Source organism: Protopterus annectens, chromosome 1.part1 (genome assembly GCF_019279795.1).
Source record: "Protopterus annectens isolate FY-2018-M chromosome 1.part1, PAN1.0, whole genome shotgun sequence".
NCBI classification, from domain to species: Eukaryota; Metazoa; Chordata; order Ceratodontiformes; family Protopteridae; genus Protopterus; species Protopterus annectens.
The window spans coordinates 518,529,380-518,553,680 of record NC_056726.1 but is presented as its reverse complement, the minus strand read 5'-3'; the positions used below and the strand labels follow the sequence as shown (position 1 = coordinate 518,553,680).

The 24,301-nt window shown below is 41.5% G+C and overlaps 1 protein-coding gene across 1 annotated transcript in view; it reads left to right on the top strand.

Moving 5' to 3' along the window:
• The window catches only part of MAP7 (microtubule associated protein 7), a 1,390,439-nt gene that overhangs the window by 951,605 nt on the left and 414,533 nt on the right, over positions 1-24,301 (top strand). The window lies entirely within an intron of this gene.

Genomic DNA, 24,301 nt, shown 5'->3' with positions numbered 1-24,301 from the left:
TGTTCAAAATGCTCTGACAGCCTTCAAAGACCTACTTCATCCAGGACAACTACTGATAAAGACAGACAACACCACGGTCATGTGGTATATAAACAAGCAGGGGGGCACACATTCTTACCCCCTTTCAGACTAGCCATGACTTTGTGGGACACAGCATTGACTTACCAAGTACATCTGCAGGCACAATTCCTGCCAGGAAGGAAAAATACTCTGGCAGACGAACTAAGCAGAAACCTCATGGATCCCCATGAGTGGCAGCTGGATCCACAAGTCTTCAGCATGATAACAAGGAAACAGGGATGCCCGGACATAGATCTATTTGCCTCCCCTCACAACTACCAACTAAAAAGATTCTGCACAAGGATTTATCACAGACAAGCATGGAAAGTGGACGCCCTATCATTCAGCTGGAAAAACCTATTAGTATATGCCTTTCTCCCTCTGCCTCTCCTCCCCAGGGTACTCCTAAAGGTCAGACAGGAGAAGCCAAAGATGATACTGATTGCCCCAGACTGGCCCCGCCAGTACTAGTATCCAATATTAAGGCACTTGTCTCAATGCCCAGCTTGGACCTTACCTCAAATACCTCATCTACTGTCCCAGCAAAACAAACAGATCCTGCACAGCCCAACTCAGGACTTTAAACCTGGCAGCATGGCGGATAATGTAGTCATACAAAACACACCTCTCATTAAAGCTGTGATGGATGTCATTTTGGAAGCCAGAAGGCCTAGTACTAGAAATTCTTATGCTGGAAAATGGAAGAGATTCTGTGCTTGGAACCAGGCACAATGAACTGATACAGCTGTGCCAAATATTCCTTAGATTTTGCAATACTTAACTGAGATGCTGGACAAAGGCCTATCTTTTTCATCTATTAAAATTCATGCCTCTGCCATTTCGGCTCATTACAATGCAGAACCACCACTTTTTTCTCATCCTTTATTAAAGCAGCGCCTTAGAGGGGCCAAAATTTTAAGGCCTCCAAGGAGATTACCAATACCTGCATGGGACCTCAGTTATGTGTTGGAAAAGCTCACCCTGCCTCCTTTTGAGCCAGCTGCTACTGCTGATATAAAGTTTTTATCTTGGAAAACAGCTCTGCTCCTAGCAATTACTTCAGCAAGATGAGTTTCAGAGCTACAGGTGCTCATGGCTGTGGAACCCTTTATCATTTTTCATCCAGACAGGGTCTCCCTGAGCACAAATCCAACATTTATGCCTAAAGTGGTGTCCAGTGTGGCTCTAAACCAAACTATTCATCTGCCAACTTTTTACCCAAAACCACAGAACAAGGGGGGGAGAATTCTGCATTCTTTGGACGTACACAGACAGCTTAGATTCTACTTGGACAGAACCAAAGTTTTCAGGAAGACAGAGCAATTACTAATGGCATATGCTGCAGGATCACAAGGAAAGGCTATCTCAAAGCAGAATATTTACAAGTGGTTAGGCCACTGCATTCGTTTCTGCTACTTACACCATGGCAAATTAGTGCCTAAGGGCATTAGGCCACATTCCACCAGAGCTGCAGCCACTTCAGCAGCCTTTCTCAGGGGAGTACCAAACAGGGACATTTTAGAGGCAGCTACTTGGAGTTCAGTGCACACCTTTACAAAGCATTATCATTTGCCACTCTAATCTAAATCCAGGGCAGGCTTTGCCACTGCAGTTCTGCAGGGCCTCATAGCTGCTCCTACTGCTGTTTAGCTCCAGCCTCCCAACCATAGCTTTGGGACTCTACCCAAATGTAATGACTGCAACAGTGAAACACGAAGAACATAGAACAGTTGTGTACACTTACCATAAATGTAGATGTTTGAGTGTATTCACTGTTGCAGTCCAGGTTACCCACCAGCCATCCCCCTTTTTTCTATGGATCTTATCTTTCCTTCTCTGATTTATACAACCTATGTAGTGTATTTGCTTATAGATGAAGGTACAATTTATATTGCTGCATTTATTGATATATATATATATATATATATATATATATATATATATATATATATATATATATATAGATAGATAAAAAGTTTGGCTACCCTTTTAGGGGGCACCTGACATCTGGAGCAAGAAAAACTGAATAAAATGGCATTGGCTGCTTCTTTTATACCCCTGATGACCTGATGTCATGGAAGAAGGGACAGCAACCGACACAAGACCCAAGACTTTGTTAATCAGGCCAACTGAGGGCTACCTGCAAGCAGATAACCCAAATGTAATGACTGCAACAGTGAATACACTCGAACATCTACATTTATGGTAAGTGTACACAACTGTACTTTCTTGCCTCACTTATTAACTTAGTCCATTCTGATAGGCAATCTGGGAGGTCATACTCATTTTTCAGTCTAGTGGCATCCTGTCAGAGCCCCATAAATACCAAGTAACATATTTCTGGCAACTGATATTATTGCTGCACAGAACCCCAAGTAATAAATTAATTTTGCTGGAAAACTTGGTCCCTGATACATAATGTTATGTGCACAGCCTTCTATCTCCTTCTGGCCTGAGATTCCTCTGCCCTTCTCTTTCAGAAAATGGGCACACCTGCCAGAGCTTTAAATTCCATTAAGATACATCTTTTCTTTTTATTCCCTAGCTCCTTTAGTGAACCCATTATGTAACTCTCCATATATCTTTCTCTGCTTTCCTGAGCAAGTAGTATTCACATACCTTCTTTCCTATCCTCTCTATGGCTCTTTCATCTTCTGTCACCATTTGCTTACATCATGACTCATACCCTTAATTAAGTATCATGTATATTTCCTTTATATGGATGGCTTAAAAATATAGTTTCAGGTCCGGAACCCCACAGTTCCCCCATTTCTTAGATTGTATCACTTTGTCAGTTTACCCTTGGTTTCCTTCCATCCTACATAAATGACTTAAGAATCTTATATAGTCTGCCTCAAATTCCTTTTATCAGGTGTGATAGGGTATGCCTGTCTGACATAAAATACTAAGGCGACAACAGACATTTTTACAGCCTGTATCCTACTAGTCAAATCCAAGACTATCAACTTCCACCATCTTACCAGTTCTGAAATATTTTTCTCTGTGTCTTTCCACATAGCAGCAAATATCTCCACTACTTTACTGATCCAACCCCCCCCCCCATATATTTAATTCTTTCATGTCCCCATAAAAAGGGAAGCTCCTGCACTAGGTGAAATGTAGTTACATAGTTCACAGCTACTAATTTTTTTAAGATATTAATTTTATAGGCCTATATGGTCCCAAAGTTGCACAAAAAGGAGAAAAGGCATGGGATATTAGTCTCAGAGGTGGTCGTATACAGCAGCAGCACATCATCAGCAAACAATGCAATTTATTTCCTGTTTGCCATACCAGCTATACCTCTTAAGTTCTAACTCCCTAATTCCAATGGCCAAGGGTTCCAAGTACATAGCAAACAACAATGGTAACATAGGACATCCTGTCTTGTCACCCTGGTAATCTGAAAATCCTAAGACAGACATAAGGCCATTTTTACCCTTGACTTTGCCTCTCCATATATATGTATATATTTACTATCAGTCATACCCACAAATCCAGGAGCCCAGATTGTTTCATGACTTTATGTACTTCACCCTAAGAAAGGCCTTCTCATCATCCATTCCTACGATCAGTATCCATTTCCCCTCATTTTTGTCATGTTGTTAAATCATGATAGCTATAATAATATTGCTAAATGTTTGTCTTTCCTAAATGAAGCCACACTGGTGTGGATATATTATCCTCTTTTGTACCCTAGTTAGACATTTAGCAAGTATGGCCAAGAATCAATACCAGAACTGTTCTATAAGCTCCTGGATCTGATGAGTCCTTCCTTTTCTTCCTTAGGTATCATCGCCATGATACCCTTCCTCCTTGATCTCGGAGCCCTCCTGTAAAATATCATTACACTTTCTAGTTCATATTTGAAGTGTCAGCATACCCCTTCCCTCCATATTTCTACCAGTACACCATCAGAGCTTGATGACTTCTTCCCTGACTGCCTATTCATTGCCTGTTTCACTTCCTCCAAAGTGTTGGCTTATTGAGGTCATTTTCTTCCTCCCTAGTTATTTGGGTATCTGACTGTTATGTAAAAGGAATTCGTCCTTTGTTCCCATCCCCTCCCATACCCCCTTGTCAATATACAAAGAGGCCAGATGTCTCCAAAACAGCTGCAGTATTCTCAGGTTCCATAGCTATACTGCCTTAGGAGGGGGTTTCTCACCTTACGTCCATACAGATTTACTTTTCCCTCTCTGTCTCTGGACCAGTAAGTTTATCGACCTTGGACTTGTATCAAAGAAAGCGAACTTAACTGCTACATTTCTGTATTCATTTACATCTGGGAAATATTCCTTTAGCTGCTCCCTTGCTCTCATCAGTTGTTCTCTGTCTTCTACTGTCATTCACCCCACTTAGCCTGTAACGTCTTCATAGTTTGCAGCCATTATTGTATCTCCCTTTACTTTTTTCCCATTCCCTTCTCTGCCTACTTTTCACCCACATAGCCAGCTCTCTGTTGAAGGTGTCCCACTTACCTAAATTTTTGTTTTTGGCTGACAGCCACTTTAATTGCCTCCTCAACCAATCCTGGATTTGATAACTAAAATTTTTCTTAAAAAGTGCAGCAGAAACCGCCGTAGATGGCCTACTGTACCAATGTCTATTGAGTATAACTCCACTAAGATCGGTTCATGTTCAGAAAGCATAAGGGGATAAACATAGTTATTTCTTACCAAGCTGCAGTACTCTAAAGAAATATAAAATCTGTCCAATCTTGATCACATTTGATATCTGGGCGAAAAATAGATGCATGCTCTGATGCCCTTCATCTGCACATCCAACGACCCTACAAAACTTATTCACATATTTTGTTTCACTAGTTATATACCTTGCTCCACCTGTTACATCCTGTTTGCAGTATATCATATTACAATCCTCCCCATCACTAAAAATCCATTGGTGGTAGGCGATGACTTCAGTCATAATTTCCCTTAGTTCCTTTATATTTATTCCATGGGTTAATTACACTTTAGCCAAGGTTATTCACCTCCCTTCATATTAAAAGGTACCTCCCCAGTGGAACCAAGTTTTGCTCCTTGAACTCTGTGGGAGTCCCCCTTTTAATCCATATCACTACCCCTCTTTTTCTTGCTCCTTCAAATTGCACACTGAATCGCTGGCCCCCTATACTTTTCAAAACGTCAGCATGCTCTGTAGAACTCAGATGTGTTTCCTGAAACTTGTCGATATGTGCTGTCCTTTTTTTAACCTATTCTATTATTTTCTTTGCCTTGTTCGGACAAACTAAGCCATTTACATTCCAAGACAGTATTTCAACTTATCCATCTTTCTATTGGGTTTATAAAATTTCCCCAAGGAGTGCCTCTGTAACTATTCTGGCCTTGATTCTATGTCCCCATTTAATGAATAAGCTTTCTGTTTCAAACACTACATTAAAAAAAAAAAACTATATTCCTATCCATTAACTTCTTATATTCCCTACTCTATCTACAACATCTAATAACTGTAAAACTATTTTTAAAACATTGTTTAGTCATAATTAATCTTCCTCTTTCAGGGACTATAGAGTCCCTCTGGGTGGCAGCACATTCACTCATATTTTGGGGTCCAGAGAGAAATCATAACTTACAGTATTAACTGGTGAGTTCATAGTTAGTGGAAACTCTGCCCCTGCCACTGCCTTTTTGGCCTTTGAGTCTTGGATGCATGCTTAACTTAATTTCCTGCAATGTAGTTTGCAGGTAACTGTCACTTGCCTGAATAACCTGTGATCATTCCTATCCATTCTTCTGTTTCTACTGCCAAGCCCTTTTTAAACTCTTGGACCATTTCTTCTCCAAAGCTGATGCCCCTCCAGATTTCTGTTAAGTGCTGTCATTTTTCCATCATCTGCATGCATCCACGTCATGGGTTCCTTCCTGAAGGTGGAGTGTGTAGTCGTTTTTGTGGCTTCCAAGAGCATATAGCCCTGGCTCAATTAGTTGAGTAAATTTCAGCCCGTTTTCCTGTCTCATCCACGTATAGAAACATAGTGTACAAGATGACAAAGCTATCCCCTCTGTTCCCATATCATCCATTATTCTCTCCATTACCTGTAACTGCCACAGCTCAGGATCATAGACTGTCAGACTTTGCCCTAAAAACAAGGTGTGTAGGCTATGATGTACCTTTGACAAGGCAGCAGCCATTTGCAGAATTCTGCTCGTACAGCCACATGCAAGTATAGAAATGTACAGATAATTTAGAGTCCAGTCTAGTATGTCTTTGGAGCTGGAGAAAGTTGGAGCACCTGGAAGAAAATCAAGCAAAACCGGAGGAGAACATGTAAACTCTGCATAGACAGATACTGAGGCCAAAAAATGAAGTTTGATTCTGTGAGGCAGCAACTCTAACCACAATGTCCCTATTCTGTCTGTATTACAACATCCTGAAGTTGCTTCTTTTTAAATAAATGCTATCCTGTGCTTTCCTACCGTAATCCAGAATTTTTGCACTAAGAGGTTTTTGAAGTGTCGGTTGAGCATCCTTACCTCCTACCAATATCTTCTGCAGTAGTCCAAAAAGTAAAACAAATTCCAGGTACTTGATGTCTTCAAATGCTTTGAGAGGAAAGCAAGAGCAAAGCAGAATACATACAGGTGTCAGATGAAGGCAATATGATTCTTTGTTATATTTTTTAAGTGTCATTTTAGTTTACATATGGCAGGGAGGAAACATTTGATAAATGTGATAATTTTATAACTGTACATCTCATATTTTGTATGTTCATTCATCTGACAGGAAATTCTATTTTGTAACATACTGTGTACTGTTCTGTACGGCTTCTTGCATCATCTTGGAGTCAGTTTGTAAAGCAAATCCTGTAAAGAAATTTTTCTGTCTTGGTGGTGAAGTATCATCCTTTCTTTGTCTGTTCACCTGGCATGATATTTTCAGCTCATGAAATCCATTTGTGAGTGTCCTGTTTTCAAAGGTACATTTGCAGGCCACTTCTTTTAGTCTTTCATTGTGGTGATCAGAATAAAAACAGACATTTCTGTACTCTTTGCTGTTCTTTGTTGCAAAGCCTCAGAAGAACATTACTGGCATATGATTTGCAACATTTCATGATGTGAGATTGGAGGTCTTCTGGTTTAGTTGACTGCTGGGGTTTCTTATAATATCCGCAGCTTGGCACAGTTCTGAATTGCTTCTCATTCTTAGTCTTAGTGGTGATCTTCCTGCTCAGCATAGGAATGTTCTCATAAACATTACCTAAAATGCCTAAACCTTTCAGGCATTCTTGCAGTCACCACACCACAGATTGAGACCCAGGTCAGTGGTGCACAACATGAAACTTAATTTTTTTAAGAAATTATTTTTGTTGTTTGCATCCATTAAGTGCTACTGCAGTGGATGAATAAATGAAGCATGTCCTAAAAAATATGAATATACAGAGAGTATTCCCCTGGAAGGTAACTACTGCAATTCTGTTTTATATCAGTCGTCAAAACCATCTATGCACAATACTTATCAGAGTAATTTTTTTTTGTCTTAAGTGGTCAGGAATTAACAAGGTTTAACATAGACTGCATACTGCCAGCTATGAGAAACATAACATGAAATACTGCATAAATGCCTGATATACAGCCATCCAGAGGGAAAGAAAAGTAAAGCCTAGGCATTCACTAATTAGTGTGAAGAGAATAGCTGTGAAGGGGGTCAATTGAAGGGCTTGACAGGAGAGTTCCCAACTTGATCCCTGAATGGTACAGGACTAAAAAAAAAGGTAAAGAGTTGGAGGCTAGACATAGACTGTGGATAATGAGTGTGTTCATAAGCAGTTACTGGTCATATAGTCCAGCAGACTGTTGATCTTAGCCCAGTTTCCCCTAGAGCACTCTCTGGTTAAGTGATTTTCACAAAGTAACTCAGTAGGAAAGTGGAGGCTATCAAACCCTGGAATACAGGAAGCAGCTTACTAATTGCTATTTATCCTTAATCCACTGCACAAACTGCCAGACACTAGCTAAACCATATTTCTTCAAAGTCCACCCTTTATGAACCCTTGGATTTCATCTTCTTTCACACATTTCTGCTGAACTATAAAGAGGTTGAGTTTATATTCATTACTGACTGATGAAGAAAGTAGGTTGACAGTACATCTCTCCCCCAGTAACGTCCTTGGGAGAACATCCAGAAGTATATGCACTGTCTCATCTTATAGGTTCATAGGTTTATACTAGGCTATCTGCCCTAAGGCATTTATAAGCCTAGCCCAAAGTTTTGTGGCTTACGCCACCCCTTATATAAAAAAATACTGTGCCCATTAGTTTGTTGTGCCTCTGTCCAGCAGTGACACAGAGATGATTCCCGGGATAAACCTACGATCTCCCATCCACAGGTCAAGATTTCTCTTGAACAGAGCCAGCGAGGTGCTCTGCCTCACATGGACCGGGATTTTATTCCACAGCATAGGGAGTCTCTGAGTGATAAATCTATCCCTCCAGCACGTCCTATTTATATCCGTGCTAAGGTTTAAGTCGCTTGCTCTAGTGGTTTTGGTGGATTTGGATTTTTTGAGGTGGAGCATGTCCATTAATTCCGGGTTGGACATGGCCTTGTATGTCAGGCACATGTCACCTCTGAGCAGACGGTATGCAAATAATAGAGCTGGAGTTTCTTCAATCTGGCAGCATATGACAGATTTTGGAGTCCCTTTATCCTTTTGTTGAGGAACTTTTGGGGTCTCTCCAATTGCTGCAGATGTCGGGTGAGATACATCCCGAATGGGGCATTGTACTCGATCATTGGTCTGATAAGTGAAGAGTACAGGGGAACAATGACCTCACTAGGTCTGGATGTGAATCCCTTCATGATCAGGTGGGCAATGTAGAAGGTCTTTCTAACCACTTTAGCAACGTGAGTGTCAAAAGAAAGGCCACTGTCAACCTGGGTCCCCAGGTCCCTGATAACCTCTTCTGTGCTTAGTGGATTGCCACCTATATGGTAGCTTGGGGTTACCTTGTTTTTCCCGAAGGGTATGACTATACATTTTTTGGCATTTAACTTCAGGCCATGGCTCTGGCACCAGCTATCTGTTTCCGTGAGTCCCTTCTGAAGGATATCCGTGTCAGATGCACTTTCCACTATGGCGCCCAGTTTGCAGTTGTCTGCAAACTTTGTCAGCCAAAGTCCTCCCATGTTGGCCTGTACTTCTGAGAAGTAGATGCCGAACAATAGGGGCCAAGGACCGAGCCCTGTGGGACACCACTTGTGACCGGCTTGGAGTCTGACATAGCGCCAGCAACTCTAACCCTGTGGGTTCTGTCCTTAAGCCAGTTTGCAACCCATCTTGTGACATATGGGTTTACATTTAAGCTGGTAAGTTTTTCTACAATACCCGAGTGGGGTATTGTGTCGAAAGCCTTTGCAAGGTCAAGGTAGGCTGTATGGACTGCCTTTCCCTCATCAATGGCCTTGGTGACTGTTTCGAAGAAGTCGACCAACTTCAAAAGGCATGATCTTCCCTTGACAAAGCCAAACTGGGTCGGGTCCAATGTCTGCAAGTCCCCTATATCTTTGTTTATGAGCTACATTATGATCCTCTCCATAGCTTTGCAGACTAGACTTGTTAAGCTTATGGGGCGGTAATTACCAGGGTCCGTAGAGGCACCGCCTTTGTGGAGTGGGACCACAGTTGCCGTACGCCACTCCTTGGGCATGTATCCTGTGGTAAGGCTGAGATTAAACAGCTGCCTTATGTGTGGGTTTAATTCCTCATTTAGCTCGTGTAGCACACAGCCGGGGACACCATCCGGTCCCATTGATGCTGTGTTTTTAGCTTTAGAGAGAGCAGCTTTCACCTGCGCGTTTGAGATGTCTGGGAGGCTACACTTCGCTGGGATAGTTATCTCTCCTTTAGGGGGGGAGGGGGGTGAAGTTTGCACTGAACCTGTCTGCCAGTATGTTGGCAATGTCTGTGGGTTCAGTGATTTTTGTATCATTTTGGACTAATTCTGAGCATATCTGGGAGTTTCCACCCAGGTTCCTAACATAGCTGAAAAAGGCCTTATGATTGTCCTTTGAATCCATGGCAATTTTTCTCTCAAAATTGGCCTTAGTTGATTTTATGAGTGATCGTATTTTTTTACTAATAATGATCAGGGGTGACTTCCCTTTTATGGATTTTGTTCTATCATGTAATAGCTTTCTCCTCTTATTGTAAAGTTTGTTAATGGCTGGGGTCCACCAGACTGGACGTTTGCCCTTTGTGGAAAGAGTATTGGTTTTATTTGGGATTGCCTGATCCATGCAGTCCTGGAGGTGTTCATAGAAGGCATTTGTAAGGGCTTCCGCAGCTTGGGTTGTGGTTTCCACTGGCTCAGGGGCCTTGAAGGATACCACACCAGTCTTGAGTAGTGTGAAGTTTGCTTTAGAGAAGTTCTTCACTGTGGTTTTTTTTGTTTGGGGTGGGGGGGGCATGTGGATCTCCAGTGAGATTAGTTTATGATCAGATCTCACCAATGAGGGATATACTTCCGGTGTGGAGCATTTTGTCCCCATGTTTGTGATAATGAGATCTAGTATATTTTCTCCTCTCGTGGGAACAGTGACTAGCTGTTCCATGGCATTTGAATTTATGAACTCCAGGAACCGTTGGGCTAGAAAGTTAGGGCTTGAGTAATGTTCCCAGTCTATATTCGGGTAGTTGAAGTCACCCAATATGATGGTGTTTGGAGATACATTTATACCCTCCAGTGTCTTCAGGAAGGCTGTGTGGGGTTCCTGAGTTTGAGAGGGTGGCCTGTAGCATGCTACAATTTGTAGAGCAGTTTTGCCTATGGTTAGTTGCACCTGGATGGTTTCGAGCTTAGTGCGTTGCCACCAACCTGGAGGTGTGGGTATCCTTTATGAATATGGATAACCCCTCCTTTTGTGGTGTGGTCCGGGTTTTGGGGCGGAACGCATGATATGAGGTAAAACCTAATAGTGCCGGGTGCTCTCAGGAGCCTTGAACCAGGTTTCAGTTACAGCACAGACATCGATGTTCTCCATACTGAGAAGGGCCTCGAGTGCGTGCATTTTGAGATTTAGACTTCTGGCATTGAGCAGCATTACCCTCAGTTTCTTCCCATTTTTGTTTTCTAGGGTGGTAGGTTTAGAATTTGAACCTTGCCTAAAAAAGGCACTATGGGGTGGCAAGAGCCTTAGCCAATATCCGGAATCCCAGGGATGACAGGTGCAAGCCGTCCCTTGCGAAGCAGCGTGGCTTGTCAAGCATGTCATCCCAGGCAGACAGACACTGGATCCCCTTTGAATGACACCAGACATTAAGCCAATTGTTAAAGCTGATCATCTTGTCTCTATATTGTGGCATCATTCTTGGTGAAGGAAGGATACTGCTCAGGGTCAGGGTCATACCTGCCTGGGCTACATAATCAGAGAGCTCCTCTATGTCTCTTTTCATGTAGTCCAGGGAGGTACATCTCAGGTCGTTCACACCAGCATGGACAATGACTTTGTCATACTTGCCGTGGAGTGACCCCAGTGCTTGTGTTATGTGGCGGATTCTAGCGCCCGATAGGCAGCTTACTGTGACCCTCTCCTTGTTCAGCCTGGTGAGTGGGACGTCAGTGTGTCTGACTATGGAGTCACCTATGACAAGTATGTTTGGTGTTGTATTTGGCCTTAAGGGCTGTGACTGCTTTGCACAATGCTTTTGTGGTTTATGTGTTGCTTGTGGGGTGTTTTGAGGTAGCAGTTGTTTGGGTGTCTGCTTTGGAGGCCTCTGCTGTTTAGGTAAATTTTTACTCGGAGCCTCCGAGTATGTCTTTGTGTGTTTATGTGTTTGATTCAGTGGTGTGGTAGCATTATGTGAGGCTGGTTTTGTGGTGTGTGTAGTTGCCTTCTCCTCCTGTCTGGTCTTGCCAGTCCTGAGTTGAGAGAGCTCAGCCTCCAGTTTGGCTAAATAGCTGCATCTCTTGCAAGTATTTGTGTTATGTGGGAGGAGGAGAGGGTTGTCTGTGTACATGAGGCAGTTATAACATTGCCTCAAGATTCCCAGATTCACCAGCTGGACCGGAGAGGAGATTGACAACTGACCTTTGGACATGCTAGAATAATATTGGGAATTCCTTAATAATTGAAAACAAGGGCCAGTGGGGAGTGAGGGTGTAGTGCTTTTAATTTTTAGTGCTGACTTATATAATTATATTATTCAGGCAGTCAGATCTTAACCACATCAAGATCTGATTCACCCATTAAATGTTCGATACTTTTAGTTAGGGTAGATGACTATTCTTTCAGGGCCTTCTCTGGGTCGAGAACTGTTTATTAAGATCACATGTTTTATATCACATGATTAGAGTATAAAATGGGAGTTTTGTGAACTTTGCTCTCAGTTTTGATGGGAGTCTTTTTCGTGCTTACCTGTTTGTTAAATTCCCATGCTTGACAGTTGGACAGTGTGTTTGCTGTAATTACTTGATCCTTTCACTTTTGACGTTGCTCCTTTTGTATGTATTTGTCATTTAAAATCAAGACAGATTAATTGTGGTGATTGCTACTCACCTATCAACCTTGGAGAACTATAAAGTGACGACATTAATCTGCTCATTTTCAATCTACATATGATATTGATAGGTAACTGATTGTGTATTTTCCAACTCTGAAGCTATTTGACCTGTAAAAAATGTACAAGAATCATGTGCCTATATCCGCTGAGCTTTTACAAGAGTGGCAACTTCCATAGGCAGTTAGTAAGAATAACTCAACCTCTCTACAAGGCGCAAGTTCCATGGGCTCTGTAGTTAAGATGCCAGCAGTACAGTCAACAGATAGGAAGCTGGAACAGATCATATCTGAGCTACAGAAAAATCTCTTCTCTGAGCTGTTAAATAGAGACAAACAAAAGACAGTTGGGGGACTTGGAGGAAGCACTCACCTCTCAATTAAACCATGTGGCAGAAGTGGACCTTTCTTTGCTTGTGCCTTCTCAAAGACTTGCAGATGTGGAAAACTGCCTGGAGTGCTTGAATGCAGGCAAATAGATTGGGGGGATTGCTCCAGATGTAAGAACATAACATTTCTTGGGAATCCCTGAGAATATGGAAAGCAAAGACTGCATAGCTTTTATTACTGGCAAAATTATGTGAATGGACACGTTTCTAAATAGAAGAAAGAACCTGTGAAAGAGCACACAGAGTTTACATTCCACAGGGTTTGAGAGCCAGGATCCTGTTATCAAACAGATTAATTTATTACATATTAAATAAAGGAAATGTGTTTTCTAGGTTGTGGTGTCCTGGGTTTCTGCTATGATATGCAATCAATAGTTTACTCTGATTTTCTTGGGAGACCCATAGATGAAAACTAGCTTCCTGACCCCTGTTAAAAATATGTGGAGAGAAGGCTTGTAAATTTAGAGTAACTTATCCATCTCAACTGAGGATCTTCTGCCTCAGTGGTCCGGTCACATTTGCTGTGCTGGGGAAAGCAACATTAAGATTGCATTCCCACCTGAATGCTACTGTTAGTGCATCCTCACAGGGTAATCAGAGCACAGACTGAGCTCAGATGTGGGTTGTCCACTGGCTAACATGGTAACATTGTGACTTCCTGGTGCCTTTTCCTGTATTTAAAGGAAGGGCAGAGTTACTTTGACCCATTTGAATTGGGATAAAGTACAAAAACTTATTATAGGAGCTGACAAACTCCTGGACTTGAATAATGTGACTTTTCATAGGTCTATAGGTACATAGGTACTTACTAGGCTGTTGATCTGTGAGGATCTTGAGTCGCCTTGCCTTACATTCCTGCGGTAGTTTTTAGCCTATATTTTTGTATATGACTAACCCAGAGGTGGGGAGAACAAAGCTATGTTGCAACATTTGCTTTTTTGCCCATATCCATGAAGAAAGTGGCTGCTAAATCAGGGGTAAATGTATAGTTTCCCATCCATACATCCAAATTATGCTTGAATAGAAAAAGAGAAGTACTTTGCTTTATGCAGAGTAAAAGTTCCTTATAAGCAGTATTCCCTGTGATATATACCTATCTTTCCAACATGTTCTATTTATGTTGCAAAAGAGATCTAAAGCCCTTAAATGGGTATTCACGTTTACCATTGGACTTGAAAATGTGCAGTAGGTCGAAAGAATAGGCTGTGTCGAGGGTCTAGCCAAGAAGAAGAGGTTATCTCTTAGAAACTTGTATGATACTGAGAAGAGGGCCAAGGATATGAGGCAGTCTGCATAGCTTTATGATTTAGGTCCCTGATTCTTGTGGTTAGAAAGCATTGCAGTCATTCCATCTATGACATGTATTTGTAGAGGTACATACCTAAAGATGCATTACATTCAATGATCAGCGTAACAAGAACTGAGTGCAGTGGAATGATTACATCCCTGGATCTGGATGACGTACAGTCAGATATAAGCTGTGCAATGAAATAGGATTTCCTTACAATAGTGGTTACAAGGTGGTTAAAGGGCAGTTCATTGTCCACATAGGTTCCTAGATCCCTGATTACAGGATCAACTTTCAAGATTTCTTGAATGCAGTGGAACTCTTTCAGGTCGGCTCAAGCCTGGTAATATTGTTTTTTTTATATTTTTTAACAGCAATGTTAGGCACTACTCGTAGACTGAGAAAGATGATCGTTTTGGTTGGTTGTGGTTAGGGGCTGGTGTATCTAATTATAATTTTTTGAATCAAAACACTTTTGCTTTCTTTTTCTCTTTTTTTTTTTCCTGTTTTCCTTTTCTCACTCTAGCAAGGCTGCCATTGCAAAGTGCAAATCTCTAAGTAAAGGTTGCTGCCTTCTCCTTGGAAACATTTTTTTCTCATATAATATCTACATAGTTATTGCTGTTGTTTTGCTGTTTAATGTATACAAATGTTTTGTTGAGGTTTTGATTGTATGTTTTAGGTGCACAGTTAGCTTTTCAGTGTACATTACATGCATGAGTGTTGTTTGCTTACTAATTTTTGTTTTGTGCAACATGGATCAGACTTAAAAGATGTTGCATTTTATGATCTGTCTGAACTTTTATTCTGCCTTAATTTGTAAATACATGGTATTTCTTCCTGCAGTACTGAGTCATTTTTAAGTGGCTGTTACAAGATGTTCTTACGTGTGTTGTTCCAGAATCATGTTTAATTTAATGTCATGGTACATTAATGAGGCTATACAACCCATAAAAAGAAAAAGGATATTTGATTGCTTTAAGTTATTGTGTCTGGATATTGTTCCGTTGCAGGAAACCCACATTAATGCTCTAGAACACTCAAACCTAGAGATTGAGACACATTCTTGTAGAGGATTTCAATATTATACTGAAGGCAGATGTTCCCTTGGTTTTAAAATCTTTCAAACACGTGTAGATAGGAAGAGTAGGTATGCTATTATCAAGGGTTGCTTACAAGGGTTTTTTGTCACCTGGTCAATGTCAGTACTTCACCAATCACCTTTCTCTGTGAATTAATGAATCTTCCCGAAGAATGGGTTTATTTGCAAGAGGAAATTGTGATCTGTTCGGGTGACTGGATACATTATTAGCCACAGATAAAGTTCACACAGCACCTAGAAAGGTATATATTCCTGTCCTGGGAGGCTGAGAGTATTTACGAGTAGAATGGGGGTGGTAGACTTAATTTGCTGGTTAGAGTGTCAGACGCATGAATGTACCATTTTTTCACCAAAGTATAAATTCTACTCAAGGATAGATAAGATATTTAACTCCATAAGTTCATAGGTGGATACTAGGCTATCTGCCCAAAGGCATTTATAAGCCTAGCCAGAACGTGTTGGCTTTCGCCGCCCCCCCTTAGATTAGTTCCCTGTGCCTCTGTCCAGCAGATCCACTGAAGTGATCCCCAAGGTAAACTTTCTGTTTCCCATCCGCTTGTCAAGGTTTCTTTTGAAGAGTGTTAGCGAGGAAGGAGCTTTGCCTAATGTAGATTGGGATCTTGTTCCAAAGCATGTGAAGTCTCTGGGACAGGAATCTTTCCCTCCAGCACATCCTATTTATTGTTGTGGTGAGGTTTAGATCCCTAGAGCATGTGGCTCAAGAGGATAAGGTTTTCTTTAGGTGGAGCATGTCCATCAGTTCTGGGTTGGACATGGCCTTGTATGTCAGGCAGAGATCACCTCTTAGTAGGCAGTATGCAACCGAGTACAACTGTAGTTTCTTCAGTCGAGCTGCATAGGGCATCTGTTTGAGACCATTGATCCTCTTGGTGAGGTACTTCTGTGGTCTTTCCAGCTTTTGCACGTGTCTTGTAAGGTACATCCCAAATGGGGCGTGTACTCTAAGATGGGTCTGATGAGTAGAGGGGCACACTGACCTCTTTTGATCTGGATATGAACCCTTTTGTGATTAGATGAGCCACATAAAAGGATTTTCTAACCACTTTGGCAATGTGATTATCAAAGATGAGATTACTGTCTATGTGGGACCCCAGATCCCTTATTACGTCTTCTGTATTTAGGGGACTACAACCTGTGTGGTAGTTTGTGGGTACTTTGTTTTTTTCCAAAGGGGTTGACTATGCACTTTTTGGCATTTAACTTGAGGCCATGATTTTGACACCAGGTATCAGTCTCAGTGAGACCCTTTTGGAGGATGTCTCTGTCAGCCGGAGAGTCAGTTATAGCCCCTAGTTTGCAGTCGTCTGTGAACTTGGTCAGCCATAGTCCTCCTGTACTTGCCTGTACCTCTAAGAAGTATATGCCAAACAGGAGTGGTCCTAGGACTGAACCCTGGGAAACGCCACTTGTAACCGGTTTAGAGTCGGACCTAGCTCCTGCAACTCTCACCATGTGGGTTCTGTCCGTGAGCCAGTTGGCAACCCATCTTGTGACGTAGGGGTTTATGTTCAGGCTGATGAGCTTGTCTATAATACCAGAATGGGGAATGGTGTTGAAGGCTTTAGCAAGGTCTAGGTAGGCTGTGTGTGCCACCTTTCCCTCGTCTATATCCTTGGTAACTGTCTCAAAGAAGTCCACCAGGTTTAGGAGGCATGATCTGCCCTTAACAAAGCCAAACTAGGTAGGGTCCAGTGTTTGGAGGTTCCCAGTGTCTCTGTTAATGATTTCCATGATGATGCCCTCCTTAGCCTTGCAGACCAAGCTAGTCAGGCTTTTAGGGCGATAGTTCCCAATGTCTGTTGTGGCTCCACCTTTGTGGAGTGGAATAACCATTGCTGTGCGCCACTCTATGGGTATGTAGCCTGTGAAGAGGCTGAGTTTGAACAGTGTGTTTAGGTGAGGGATTAGTTCATCTTTGAGCTCATGTAGGACACAGCCTGAGACACCATCCGGTCCCATTGATGCTGTGTCTTTGGCTTTGAAGAGGGCTGTTTTAGCCTGAGTGCCTGTGATTTCAGGGACTATACATTCTTCTGGTATGGTTATGGGCCCTTTTGGGGGTGAGAGGGGGGTGAAGTTTGCACTGAACCTGTCTGCCAGGATGTTGGCGATATCGGTCGGTTCAGTGCATGTTGTGCCATTCTGCACTAACTCCGAGCAGATCTGAGCATTGCAACTTAGATTCTTGACATAGCTAAAGAGTGCCTTGTGGTTATCTTTGGAGTCCTTGGCAATTTTTCTTTCAAAGCTCGCCTTGGATGATTTTATGAGGGATCGTAGTTTCTTGCTGATATTGATCAGGGATGTCTTCCCTTCTTGGGATTTTCCTCTTTTCTCTACTAGTTTCCTCCTATTATATAGCTTGTTTATGACAGGAGTCCACCAGACTGGTTTCCTTTTCTTGGAGGAGTGAGTCTTGGTTTTGTTTGGGATGGCACGATCCATGCATTCTTGTAGCTGCCCATAGAATGCATTAGTAAAGGATTTTGCAGCTTGGACAGTGTTATCCTTCAGCATGGGAGCTTTGAAACTTTCCACCTCAGTCTTAAGTAACATGAAGTTTGCTTTTGAAAAGTTTTTCATGGTGGCTTTCTTGTCCGGGGTTGGGGGCAGAATATGGATAAGTGATTTGTTTAAGGTCAGATCTAACCAGTGAGGGGTTTACCTCTGGTGTGGAACACCGGTCGCCCATGTTGGTGATGACCAGGTCCAGTATGTTGTCACCTCTGGTGGGAGTGTTGACCAGTTGAACCAGGGCGTTTGAGTTTATAAATTCTAGGAAAAGTTGGGCAAGGGAGTTAGTACTTGAGTAGTTCTCCCAGTTAATGTTTGGGTAATTGAAATCACCCAATATTAGGGTGTTTGGTAGGACCTTTATGTTTCCCAGTGTTTCCAGAAACGCAGAATGGGGGTCCTGGGACATGGTGGGTGATCTGTAGCAAGCTACAATTTGAATTGCAGTTTTGCCCATTGTTAGTTGCACGTGGATGATCTCTGAAGCATCGTGCTGTGCCACTAACCTGGAGGTGTGGGTATCCTTGATGAATGTGGATACACCCCCGCCTTTTGTATTTCGGTTTGGGTTCTGTGGCCAAAATGTATGGTATGAGTTGTAGCCTGGTAGTGCTGGGGTGCTCTCTGGAGCCTTAAACCAGGTTTCTGTTACTGCACATATATCGATTTTCTCCATACTGAGGAGTGCCTCCAGTGCATGCATTTTGAGGTTTAGACTTCTGGCACTGAGTAGCATTACCCTCAGTTTTTTGTTACATGTGCTATTTACGGCAGTGTGTTTGTCTTTTGAGCCTTGCCTAAAAAAAGCACTGTGGGGGTGGTAAGAGCCTTGGCCAGTATTCGAAAGCCTAAGGGTGACAGGTGCAAGCCATCTCTAGCGAAGCAGCATGGCTTGTCGAGCATGTCATCCCAGGTGGACAGACACTGGATCCCCTTTGAATCACACCAGAAACTTTGCCAATTGTTGAAATCGAGAATTATTTCTTTATACCATGGTATCATTCTTGGTGAGGGCAAGATGCTACTCAGGGTCAGGGTCATACCGGCCTGGGCTACGTGATCAGAGAGCTCTTCCATGTCTCTTTTCATATAGTCCAGGGAGGTACGGCTCAGGTCATTCAAACCAACATGGACAATGACAGCATCATATTTGTACTTGTTCTGGAGTGACCTGAGTGCTTGTGTTATGTGGCAAATCATAAACACAGGTTTAATAAGTTTAATATTACGCCTCTTGCTGTTTCCAGTACCACTCCCTTAATAACCAAATTATGTTTAAGTATAGATACTCAAACTTAACTCTGGAGTACAAATTTAGTTCTTCTTAAAAAAGATGGCCTTTTGGGAGGACTACGGCCTATAATCAGAAGACAGACCCCCCCTTACTTAATTCTAACATCTGGGAGGTTATGAAATCAGATTAAAAATACAGAATGAAAAACAAGTTAAACTGAATATCAGTTGCATATTTCAGTCATTACACTCTGACCTATGTATATGTTGCGGTGGTACGGCGGTAGCATTGTTACCTCACAGCAAGAGGTTCTCCAGTTCGATTCTTGGCATGGCTTGGGAGTGCCTTCTGTGTGGAGTCTGCATGTCCTCCCCGCGGTTGGGTAGCGTTTGAAAGACATGTGTGCGTAAATGGGCGTGCCTTCGCTGAAGGTTGGTTGTCGAGCTGGCACCTCAGCGTTTCGTAAAAATCTACTGCCAATCATTAGCGGACCGGAGTTCCGCTGTGGCGACCCCTTACCGGGAAAAAGCCAAAAGACAAACAATGGCAATCAACACTCTGACCTATGTCAAGCCCAGGCAAAAATAATTCATTGAATCCCTGGTTCATTAACCAGTCTGGATACAGCTAGAAAAGAGTTAGATGATTTTATGCAGTGTAAAATAGAGCTCTCACAAAAAAGTTTAAGGTGTGTAATATTGAATTTACCCTGCAATTCAATATTTTTTTTGCAATGAAATTAAGGCAGCAATATGCAGACATGTGTATAGCTAAGGTTTATGATGGAACATGCCAAACGATAGTTATTTGACCAAATGGGATACTTCAGACCTTTGTAAGATTTTTATCACGATCTGTGTGATGAGGACTTGGAAAATCAATATGTGGCTCCTTTGCCCATCCTTTAACTGTCTACAGAACAGTATTTCTTCAAAACTTCTTCTTGTGTGTCCCATATCACCTTTGCCAGATTGTCTTCTGCTTTTCCACACGTCTGAACCACCCTAATCTGTTCTCTTTGATCTTTTCTGCAACTGATATTGAAAATACTCCCCCTAAAAGTTGACCCAATTGTTTAGGATTTGTGAACATGTGTGGACAGTGACCTAAATTTTGACCAGCATGCATCCATTGTCATAAGGAAGGCCTTCTATATTGCACAGCTTATAAACAAAGGGATTGTGCTTAGATTTAGGGATGTCTTTGCCCCCTTTACTCAGCCCTCATTAGCAAGTCATCGAGTTCAATGCCTCCTTTGGCATGTATCTGTTCAGACACATGCGACATCTGAAATGCCCACAGAGATACATTTCTAAAAGGATACAAGGCCTAAACAACATGTCCTACATGGACTGACTCAAAGCCCTGTCATTATACTTGGCATCTTACAGATGGCTAACTGGTGACCTGTGTCTGGCATACATGGCATCCTTCGATAGATTACTGATGATGGATTTACTGCACATCAGCAAGTCAAATGGCATAAGAAATACTCTGTCTAGGGATCTAAACCTGTTCTGCAACATCAACAGAACAGTTTGGAGGGACAGGTATATCTATCGAACAGGCTCCCCATTCACATAAAAACAAAGATCATCCCTGTACTTAAACAAATACAGCTTGGATATATGGATGGGAAACAGGCAATTTGCCACAGGACTACCGCCTGTATTACTAATGGACAGAGGCAGCTCCTAAATGTTTTATCCCATGCAGGTGTCTCCTCAAATTGTCTGTGGTATGATCCCAGTTATTTTCACTAGGGGTAATATATAATTATAGACCATGGGATGGGTAAGGCCAGTGTAACACCAAACAGGATAGATTAACTCAACACCAAAAGGGAAACCAGCTAGGCTTAAAATGTCTCACAAGAGCAAATAGCTTATTACTTACCTGTGAACCCAAGTAGGTTAAGGATCCATTGAAAGTCACCTCCTACCGTACCATCTTGGTTCTGAATCTGGACTACAACGTTTTCACTGTTTTGTTAGCCTACAGAACAGCTGTTTACTTCCAAGTTTAGTTCACATTGACCCATACAGATTTCTTTGCAAATTGTACCACCTTTGACAACTTGATTAAAATGTCATTGTTAAAGAAAATACCTCCATAATTAAACTTTCATTGCTGTTGTCTGGCCTATTCACTGAAAAGGTATTTGATAGAGACAGATGATCCTTGCTGTTTAAGGCCCTTGTGGCATTTGGTTCCCACCAACATTAATCTCTCAAATCTTTACCCTATATCAGGATTCTGCAATCTTCTTCTTCTTCTTTCGGCTTTTCCCGGTTAGGGGTCACCACAGTGGATCATCTGTCCGCTTATGATAGGCAGTGGAGTTTTTCAGCATTGAGTTGCCAGCCCAGTGCCCAACCTTTGATGGAAGGCACACACATGCATGCACTCATGCCTAGGGCCAATTTAGAGTGTCCAATCCACCTACAGCATGACTTTGGGATGTAAGAGGAAACCGGAGCACCCGGAGGAAACCCACGCAACCAGACTCCACACAAAAGGCACCCCAGCCAAGGATTGAACCGGAGAACCTCTTGGTAACTGCTGCATCACCGTGGCCGAATCAAAACTGGCTTTAAACTATTTTTGTAAGTCTTTCTATACTGAGGTAGAAGGCAGGGATTACCCCCTTTCTTATTTACTATTCATTTACCTTATACTTGGAACCTTTAGCAGTGAGACTGAGAAATATTTTACAACTTAGGTATGCAATATCTAACATTCATATTACTTTTTCCTTGCAATCAAATGACTTACTGGTATATTTAGCCAATCTACAGAGGGACATGGACGTACTATTTGGAAAGCTTGAATAGTTTGGTGCAATCTGTGGATATAAAGTGAATCAATCTAAAACAAAGGTCCCACACCCTCCTCAACTCTGATTGAAATATACCCCTGCTTGGATTCTCCAAGCAGGATGACATATCTACGTTTGACTCTGACTGATTCTTTTGATGACTCAGGAGTACTAACAACATAGTCACGAAAATCTGAAAATATCTGTAATTCTGGGCAAAACACAATTGGATATGCAGCAAAAACTGTTAGCCATCAAATGGTAAATGTTATCTTTTATTCTGTATGCATTGCAAGTTCTTCATGTGAAAGATACTGTTCCAACCATTAAGCACTTATTTACTTCTTCTATGTGGCACAAGAGAAAACCTATGCTCTTGGGAGAAAAAGTTCTCTACTTCTAGAACTAGGCAGCATATCCCTGACAGATATGGAATTTTACAAAAGGGCCACTTGGCTAAAATTGTTGGATGAGTTACTTCTAAAGTAAAGTCAGATTGGAAAATATGCTTGCATTTCAGATTAGTGGTCTCCCGCCATTTTACATACATTTAATGTGATTGAAGTGTAATACCAATAGGACTAACTTGTCAGTCACGTACCAGTTGCTGGACACCATAAAGTCAACCTTTGATCTCACTAGAACAACACCATGGTTGAAGTATGTGTGTCATATCAGGGTCAGTAACCTACTAAATCTGAAAACAATTGTTTATTATAAAAGAACTGAGGAAATATCCCCAAATTTTATTTTTGGAACAGTTGTTAGGAGGCCCTTTGCCTGACAGAAGGGTGCTAGCAGTTAAGATAGGGATACAGCAGGTAGAGGGAGAATGGTTTACAGAACTTCTAGCTTTGGAGCTAGGGCTAGAGAAGATATATATATTTATATATCTGCAAGGCATGTATTTCAAATATGTGTTAGATTTCTGTTAATCATTAGAACCCCTGAGCTAGATTAGTATGTACTGATTTGGGAAAAGGATTGCTGTTACACCCCAGGGATAGTCAGATACTTCTTTCCTGAGGTGTGCCACTAAATCTAGATGATTCAAGTTTTTTAGGTAACAGTGTTTATTTAAATACTTGTATACACCTATTAAGCTGTCTGTTGTATTCTCATTCCTCTTCTTTTTCATGTTGATGTGGTGGTGGAGATTTATACACATGGAAGCATATCTTCTGGGTCTGTCCAAAGTTTTTGTCCCTTACATTGTTCATACAAGATGTCTGTTTATGACTTTCACAACCCCTGTTTTTGCTTAATCCCTTTTTATTCGTAGTGTTGCTTACTCCCTTTTTATTCTTACTGGGACATGACCCAGATTTAGATTTGTCAGCTGTGGACAGTAATCTCTTTCACCTAATTATGTTAGTTGGGAAACAGACTATAACAAAGGCATTGAAGACAAATGGCTCACGCCGATGCCAACATTTTGGAAACTGATGCTGAGACAAATATGTAGGTATGAAAGGCAGGAAGAAGATGTTAACCAAATGGGCAAGATGGAAAAGAAATTATTATCAGGACTCTTGGTTAACTGAGTGATGCATTAGGCTGCATGGACATCCTTGTTTGCTTTTCAAGTATTATTACTTTAATGGGTGTTTTTCATTTGTTTGTGTAAATGGTTCTAAAGCTGTGTAGAATTGGTGTAATCCATTTGTTGTTGCCTGCAGTTCTAATAATAAAAGTTTGCTGGAGTAAGAACAGAATGAAACTTCAAAATACACACATACTACATTACTTTATACAGATGACAATGTAATTTGAGAATCTGGCTCTTTAGCTGAGGTCACTTTCCCTGTTACCATTGTGTCAGTCCTAGGAAAACATGAAACTCAGATTCAGTCTCAGGAAAACCAGTGCAATGATTTTGGCAGATATAAATGCCTTAACATATGCCATGACAGTTTGAACCTTACTAGCTGTGATCACAGCACTCTGAAATCTATGCTTTGAATTTTAATCATGTATTGCATCATGTAAATATTTTTATTACATTTCTGTGCAAATGATGTTATATTGGCTTTCAGTGTAATAATTCAAATCTGTAAAGTCTGTATTGAAACTTTTCTTCCAAGGCCTCTTCTGAAAATGGGCTTTGGCTAAGTCCAAGTGCCCCAGTCAACTAATGGAAATGAATAAATGTGCTGGATTTCTGATGAAAATGAGTTTTGGCTCAGGCAAATTGTTCTGCCAACAAATGGAAATAAATAAATAAATATGCAGGATTTGTCATTATCAATATATTTTAAGTCATTGCCTTCAATTATGTTTAGCCCGTAGCTTAGTGATATAAACAGTAGAAACCATCAACAAATAACAGAAACCTTGCCCAGGAATATGTCACCAG